Source organism: Gordionus sp. m RMFG-2023, chromosome 3 (assembly GCF_954871325.1).
Source record: "Gordionus sp. m RMFG-2023 chromosome 3, tfGorSpeb1-WG-v2, whole genome shotgun sequence".
Taxonomy (NCBI): Eukaryota; Metazoa; Nematomorpha; class Gordioida; order Chordodea; family Parachordodidae; genus Gordionus; species Gordionus sp. m RMFG-2023.
Window position 1 is genome coordinate 41,533,567 of NC_088777.1, and position 9,587 is coordinate 41,543,153.

Consider the following 9,587-nt stretch of genomic DNA (forward strand, 5'->3'; position numbering starts at 1 on the left):
TATTTTAATTTTTGATGGAAAAAGCGACAAAATAAATCTGGGCGGTCGTCTGGATAGGAAATAATTAATGTATAATTTTATATCATTTAGGGTTGTAGATAAAAGTGATGACGGATTAATAAAGCAGTGTACAAAAAACATTACGTCCTGATAAAGATGATATGCCTATGCCTTGGGATACTGGTAAAAGAAAAACGTAAAACGATATTTCTGTCAATGTCAGCATTGGTATCCCCCTCTAAAATAGAATCATAAACGACAATGTTAACTCAACCATAAAACGGTCGTAAGTATTGTTATAAAGGCCACGACAGAACTACTGCATATATTTCCATTAATAAAGTTGATGAAATTGGCCGTACTGTACATTCAAGTTTGAACACGCAAAACGATATTTCTGTCAATGTCAGCATTGGTATCCCCTTCTAAAATAGAATCATGAACGACAATGCAACCATAAAACGGTCGTAAGTATTGTTTTAAAGGCCACGACATAACTACTGCATATTTTTCCATTAATAAAGTTGATGAAATTAGCCGTACTGTACATTCAAGTTTGAACATTCCTCTAAATATTCATGAAAGTTTCTCAGAGAATCGGATAAAGTAATATTTATATTAACTCCTAGTGAAGTGGATGATAGTACAGAAATAAATGTTTATATTTGTTAAAAAATAGGCGGAGGCATAGGGATTGTGGTAGTGGTGATAGTATAATTTGGAGAACTGGGTGAAAATAAAATAAACATAGATATAAAACATAAGATAAAAAAAAAATAAACCTCCAGATGAGTTCATTTCAGGTGTAGTTCTTTATTATTTTGTCTACCAGTAACTCTAGAACGGGTAAGGCGTTTGTTTAATGGTAATTATTTTTTTTACTTATCTTTAATAATAGATTCATGTTTTGTAGCAATGTGAGGGATTAAGGTTAGCCTAAACAAATAAAGAAATCAGGTAAAAATATCTATTGTTGAAATTAAACAAACTTTAAAATAATGTAAAACTGGTAGATGGATCAATATTAGATGCATATTTCTAGTAGTTGGAGGGCTATAATCAAAAATAATTTTTGGGGGACTTATCAATCCTATTATGATATTCTAAAAATTAAAAAATAACATGATGAATGTAATGTTATTAAGATTAAGGTTAATTAATTGTAAGGTAATTAAAAAATAAGATTAAAAAAGAGGGGAAAACGAAGGTATAAATTATTATATTATAAAAATTAAATTAAAGGAATTGATAAGGTTTGGCTATCATCAAAAAAATTTTTTGGGGGACTTATCAAGCCTATTATGATATTCTAAAAGTTAAAAAATAACATGATGAATGTAATGTTACTAAGATTAAGGTTAATTATTTGTAAGGTAATTAAAAAATAAGATTAAAAAAGAGGGGAAAAAAGAAGGTAAAAATTACTATTATTATATTATAAAAATAATAAAAATTAAATTAAAGGAATTGATAAGGTTTTGAGAAATAGTGGTTAATAGATAATAGAGATAGAAAGAAAAGAATTAGATAATAAAATTTAATGATAAATAAATTAATTAAGGGAGGGGAAAAAAATAAAGAAAGAGTTATTTATAAGGATTGGAGATTATAAATACGTTAGGATAAGAATATTTAAATATTTGAATATACTTGGTTATCTTAATTATTGGTTATGAAAGAAAAATATGAGTATAAAAAATTGTAATGTAAGTACTGACAAAAATTGTGAGTTTGTTTAAAATAAATATAAAAGTTGAGTATCTTGTAGAGATTTCATTAATGTGTAAATGATAATATGAGATGAAAATTGATAAGGTAATTTAAAAAATAAAGAAAGGATTAAGTGAAATAAAAAGTTTCATTCATATTTACAAAGTTGAGGGAATATTGTTTTTATCAATTCAAAGACCATTTTTCAAATCTCTCAATCCATGTTAGGTATGTGTACACCATCAATTCTCGAAATTCCATTCATCTGTTTGTATAAAATAAATAAATAAAATCAACAAATAAAAAAAATAAAAATAAATACGTATCGATGACATGGACGTATCGATGACATGGACGTATCGATGACATGACGTAGCGATGACATGACGTAGCGATGACATGACGTCACGATGACGTAGTGAGGACAACGGAAAATTATAATATAGATGTGTAAAATGGTAACAGAGAGTTATATTAGTTTGATAACCTTTTGTCAATGTAAGTTGCTAAGAATTATATTATTGCATTATATGGTTTTAAAAACTATTATCAATTGGTTTTATAATTGACATTATGAATTATAATGATTATTTAGGATATTTATATAAATATTTTTTTCGGGTCGGGTCAGATAGCTTTTACAACCCGACCCGAACCCGAAAAATATTTAGGTCGGGCTACGGACATCCCGTGCAGTCAGCGTATGAGCGGGAGGGGTAGGAACAGTTTGCATCCTATTTTTTTTGAGGGGGTAGGAGGTAAGCTGCACTAATGGGGGTGGGATAAATTATTTGGGGGGTTATCTATTAAATTTTGAGATGAAATAGGACAAAATTTATTGCTGTAAAAATTAATACTTTTATTATAGTATTATTATAATACAATTCATCGACCAAATCTATATATTGCAAACAATCATACACATTGTTTTCCAAATAAACTATCCTTTTAAATGTAATTTAAAGGGTTTAGATATTTTAGCAAGCTCATAATGCCATATTAATTAATTCATTGTAAATAATGGAGGTTTTAATTGAATTTATTATCTAAAAAATAAATTCTTTATATTCACAAAATATCGATAGTTGGTAGTAGAGATAAATTAATTTAAGTTATCCTTTATAAATTCTCTGAAAAGAGTATTAATAAATAAATAGATGAAAATAATGATAAAGAGACAGGCGGCGATTTTTTTAGGGGGTAGGCAAAGGTTTTTGAAGGGGGTTTGCATCCAGTGAAAATCCTGTCATGTAGACGCTGTATCATTTAAAATGGATGATAATCTTTTAGAAGTTAAATATCTCACAATAATTTTCTCGATAACTTATCTAGCTACCACATAGGCGTAGCCAGGATTTTCATAAGGGGGGGAAATCAAAAAAGTACTGGGGGCTTTGCCCCCAGACCACCTTTTGGGCGGGCCTTCGGCGCGCTTTTCCCGGCCTTCGGCCGGGTTACTTTAACCTATATATAGTCATAAAATATTTTTACAAATTTTAATAAAAAAAATAAGCCTGGAACAAATATGAAATATATTTTTATTAGTTTATATAAAATAAAAATATAATAAATTACTTGTATTGTATATACCTTAATATAAAAGCATGGTAATAATTTATTTCAAACAATTATAAGAAATTTATTTATAATAAGTAAGTAGACATATAGTTGATTTTACCCTATTATATAGAATTAGTTATAAAATACTAGGTAAAATTCCAATTTTACAGACATATTTGACAGTTAGAGAATATATTACAGTTAATAATCTGACAAAATTTACTAATCAATGCTCTTAATATTAAATATAGCAACAATATGCATACAATTATTTAACGCCATCTATTTTATTTAAGTATATATAAATTTAATCTTCATATTATTCATCCCACAATGTCTTTAAAAGATATTTTCTGATGTCCTTATCAATATTTTATAGTTTTCTGTAAAATATATAATTCGCTATATTGGTAAAAATACTTGATTGTCATTTGATAATTAGATATATTGTAAATCGACGACATATAATATTCCACTGTTTATATTGTGCTTTAATATTTTTTTAATTTATGATTTAATTTTATCAATAGTTTTATAATTATATTTTACTTTTATTGAGATAAATAAATTAAAATTACTCACTTTATAAAAAATTATATTTGATATATTATATTATTTAGTAATTTTATAGATCTATTATTAATAATTATAATACATTTCACTTCTGTCTTAAGACTTATCCTTGGCCTATATTCCATTTATTAAAAAACATTTTTGGTTCATTTTATATATTTATAAATTATTTTTTTTTTCAAAAATCTATAAATTATGATGAATAATTTTATAAAAAATATCAACTTTTACATTCTTTCTTTTAAATTATTATTTAAGATATATGCATACATATATGAGGGTCAGGGAGTGGGGAGAGGACTAAGGGGGATATTTTTTATTAGCTATAAATGATATTTACAAAAAGTGATAAATTTCTGAAGGGGGGGGAAATTTCCTATTGCCCCCCCCCTGGCTACGCCTATGAGCTACCATCATGTCATCTAAAAGAAAGCTCTAACCAATTAATAGTTTTATGTTTTAGATTGGTCGATTATACTCTCTTCTTTGAGAATTGTTGATTTGGTTTAGGCCTATAAATTTTTCTTTATTAGTCCATTCTATAAATGTGTAAAATGGTAATAGAGAGTTATATTAGTTTGATAACCTTTTGTCAATGTAAGTTGCTAAGAATTATATTATTGCATTATATGGTTTTTAAAAACTATTATCAAATGAGGCATATGTATGAATTAATTAATATTTTTTATCACTTGTAATTCTGACGCAAATTTTTTTTATATCAGCAATCGAAAATATTTTATACTGTAATAAATAGATTTTGTATTAAAAAATTTTATTTTTAGAATTGTCTTGTATTGTTTTAATTATTTATATGCCAATTTATTTTGTATGCATTGCATGATATAATAAATGAGAAAATTAAAATTCATAATAATTGTTCAGAGTTAACAAGCTAATTTTTAAGAGCGGGGTAATATTTTTTTTAAAAACACCTGTAGTACCTCTCTATTAAGAATCGGGAGTCGCAGATAACTACTTTGGGAAAGGAGTGGAGGGACGCCGCTTCATCACTTTTTCAATTTAATGTAAAAATTAAATTATTTTTTAATTATTAAATTCTATTTGTTTTGTTAATTAAAATTCAATAAAAATTAAAGATATTATTAGTATAATGAATCTATGATTTTGCTAGATAAAATATTAAGTTAAAAATAGAGAGATCTTAACGAATGTGATGACATTGGGCATATACGTTTTAACTCTCAGAAACGTTAATTTTAAAAAGTATAGCGAAGTAAATATTAATATAAAAGTTATATTATTGAAATAAATAAATTTCAGGTTATGGAGTCTAAAATAAAAAATTTCTAAGGTCACATGGATATGGGCTTTTTAACTCCAACTATTTCTAGCTTACTTTAAAATCAAATGACTTTGCAGATTTGAAGTTTTGCAACCTCCTGTAGAGTTTCCTATAAACGGTATTAATAACAGGTTTCTAATATAATAATAAATTATTATTTAAATTATTTTAACGAAAGTAGAACCATAATTTACATTTATTTATTTCTATAACTCATTTACAATAGGTATCAGTTTTCATTGACATTTTATTCAGTATAATTAAACATAAGGTGAAACTTAATTACAAATGGCGATATATAATTACACGTTAATAGATTGATGTGTACATGATACATTAGGAAGTTAAACAACACCTATTATATTAATCATAATTATATATATATATATAATCATATCTAACTGGCAAATATAATATATAATATGATAAAATATTACAATAGATTACTTCTTTACTACATTTCCCCCTACGTTAATTGAGAGATGTCTATATCTCTTCAATCATTCGTTTCGGGGGCTTATGTGTCCGCCCTCGCCTTGGGGTCTACACTCTCTCTGATCGCTGTCAGCGATCACGCGCTCCGTCGTATCTGATATCAAACGGTCCCTTAGCTGGTCAGCATGTTTCCGTATTACACGATCTGGGGTCTTGACTACATAGGAATATAATCCCTTTCTATCCTAAATCACCCCTTCTCTCCAACCCTTAGAGGTTTCATTCCTTACCTACACATGTTGACCAACGTCAAATTCCCTAAAATTGGAATGTGTATCACCATCTTGATTTTGTTTATCATTGGCTTTATCAATCTTCTTTCCCACCTCTGGTCTAGCCCAGTCTAAGTTCTTATTTGACGACCGAACATAATCTTCCGAACTATGTTTTCCCAGCCTATACGATGCTACCGTTTGAGTTATCGCCTCTTGCGGGTCATCAATTGATTCTCGACTGGCATAATACCTCCATTTTAAGGTTCGAATGGTTCGTTTCGCCTGCCCATTTGTCTTCGGGTGGGCGTTGAGCGAATGTGGCAAATGTTGTTTTCTTCACAAAATCGCTTAAATTCTATTGAAATGAATTGAGGTCCATTATCCGTTACAATGCTTTTAGGTACCCCAAAGGTAGCAAACCACTTCTTTAATCTCGTTATCATCTCCTTCGCCGATGTGTTTCTTATCAGGTCTACCTCAGCCCATTTTGAATATAAATCTACTCCCACTAGCCAATATAGAGAGTCAACCGGTCCCGCGAAATCTAGATGTATACGTTCCCACGGCTCTTTGGTACAATTCCATGAGTATAGTGGTAACTCCATTACGTTCGGTCGATTTTTCTGACATCCAATACACAGATTTATATACCGTTCTATGTCCTCTTCGCATTTCGGTCAACAACAATACAACCGAAAAATAGATTTCATCGCGTTCATTCCCGGCTGTCCCCGATGTAGTGTTTCCAACACTAAATTCCTAAGCTTCGTAGGGATTAATAATCTACCATTTCGTTCAACTATTCCCCTGTCTACTGTTAATTCCTCTCGTTGAGTGTGAAAGATTACTAGCTCCGGTTCTTCTTTCCGATTAAAGCCTCTCCACCCTTGCTAAATATGTTGTGCCACTCGCTTTAGTATTGGATCTTTAATTGAATTCTTGCGCAGGTTTCCCTCTGAGACCTGCATATCCTCTAAGTTTACGTTCCGAATCGCCAATGCATGCTTGGTATCCCGATTAGGTATGATATCGTGGAGCGGTAGCCAAGATAAGGCGTCTGCTATAACATTTTCCCTACCAGATCTATATTCCACGCTAAAGTAGGAGGCGGCCATCTTCCAGGCCCAACGTGTCAGACGATTGTTCGATATCTTTGGCAGATCCCTTTTTCCCCCGAACAACCGTTCCAAGGGTTTATGGTCTGTCCGAAGTATAAATTTTCGACTGTATATAAAGTTGTGGAATTTTTCTATATCAAATAACAATGCCTTCGCTTCTTTATCGATAGGCGCATAATGTTTCTCCGAACTGTAACAACGTCCGAGACGCTAATGCTATGGGGTTTTTCCCGTTTTGTGAAACCTTATGAAGTAAAACAGCCGCCAGTCCTGTATCTGACGCGTCACACTCCATAATCAACGGTTATTTAGCATTATACGTTGTTAAGGTTTCTTCTGTTGATAACAATGTTTTAACTTTATCGAAAGCCTCCTGCTCTACATTAGTCCAGCACCATGGTACTTTTACACTCAATCGATGTAACACAGCTGCTTCACTATGAAGATTGGGAATGAACCGTTCATGATACATGACAAACCCAAGAAATGAACGTAACTGATGAACATTTTTGGGGTTAGGTGCGGTCTGGATTGCTTTAACTTTCTCTTCGCTTGGATGTACCCCATTTTGGTCGATAACGATACCTAAAAACGAAACAGATTTCCGTAGAAATTGAACTTTTTCAAATTTAGCTTTGAGGCCTGCTTCCTGCAGCCTATCGAGTACTATTTTTAAATTAGCCAGATGTTCAGCGTCATTTTTGCCGGAGATATTTACATCGTCCAAATACACTCCAGTCATCGGGCAATCTTTCAAAACATTGTCCATGTAATGCTGGAAAATAGTTGATGCGCACGAAAGCCCAAACGGCATCCTTCGGTATCGAAAATATCCTTTATGTGTTGAGATGACCAAATATTCTTGGGTCTCTGGCTCAACGGCCATTTGTAGATACGCGTCCTTTAAATCTATCATCGTAAAACGGTTCCTCCCTTGAATCACCAATAAGCCATCCAGCGTAGGAATAACGTGATGATCATATAATAGATGGGGATTTAAACTCACCTTGAAATCTGCGCAAATACGAATCTTGCCATTGTTTTTCCTGACATTTATTGTTGGGGTTGCCCATGGCACCCTAGATATGGAGGAATTGATGGGCTCCAAAATCTCCGCAGCCACAAGGCGATCAAGTTCTAGTTCAACCGCTCTGCGTAATGGAAATGGCACTCGACGAGCTGGAAACGATTTTGGAACAGCCGTATCTTTTAATTGAAGTCGCACAGCGAAATTACGTATCAACCCCGATTTGCCGTCAAAAACAGCTTTAAACTGTTTAGCTAACAAATGCCCCATTACGTCTTCCGTTAGTGACATCCTCGATTGTATTCGAGCATCGTTGGTTTGGTGGCAACTTGAAGTTATTGTTTTTCTATTCGTTTTGAGAACCTGTTGTATGTTTACCTGTCTCGGTAACTCATGGCAACCCAAACAGAGGTAGGTCATATAACTTTATTATAATAACTGATAAATTGCGAATTTCCTTTCCCACTTGCACACGAACCATGGCTTCACCCATAAGATCCAAAGGCTTATCTCCATAGGCTGCTAATGGGTTTGTGAAAGATGTTAGTGGTTTGCCAATTCTCCCAAATATTTAATCCTATAATAGAGGCTTGTGCTCCTGTATCATAATCAAAAGTGACACTAAGTCCATTTATTTTGGCTGTGATCTTTGCCATTTTATTTAATCCCCTTGTCCAGAGATTATTAATTGAATCACTTGAGTGAAAATGTGGTTTCACTGAGTATAAATTGCGATATACTACGGCAACATGCTGCGAAATGTCCAGTTCTTTGGCACTTAAAACATGTTTTGTCTTTAGCTGGGCATAAATATCTTTCATGCCAGCCGGCACAATTCTTACAATTATTATCTTAAAACTTGTTATCAGGCTTCCTATAATTAATGTCTCTCTTAACACACTCTTGTGAAATAGGCATTTTATGTTTGCAATCTTGACCAAGTCTTTCTTGATAGTCATTTCGTTTTGAGCATTTTCTGTTGCCGTGGCCATATCTAGCACGAACTGGAACGTCAGGGACATTTTGTTCACATCAAATGCTAAAGGATATTTAGTCTTAAGTTGAACTTCGAGACCTGGTAGATCTATACCCGCAACTAATTGATCTCTTAACCGGCCGTCAACTTCTGACTGCGCTAAACAACACGCTTTCGCAGTTATTTTGATTCTATTAGCGAACTCTCCAATTGGTTCATTCTCATTCCTAATTAACCTTATTAAGTCTAATCTACTACCGAAAATGGTTTTATTCTCCTCAAAAATATGTAGCGAGACACTCCTTATCTTATCAAATTTAGTTGTTAGAATGGTTTCAGGAAATAAATATTGTTCGAGAATATCAATGCCCTCAGCGCCAAAACTCACCATGAACAAATCCTTATTTTCTTGATCGGTCGGTGTCCAGTTCTTTAATCTTAACGTTGCGTCCCAAAATTGGAACCAACGTTGTATAGACCCATTAATTTGATATTTTTCTAACTTATCAATTATACTAGTATTTTTGGACTGAGGCATAATTTATAAAATTAATAACTATTTTCTTCTTGTTTTAATTAGAATATTAGAATCCACGTCGTCGCCACT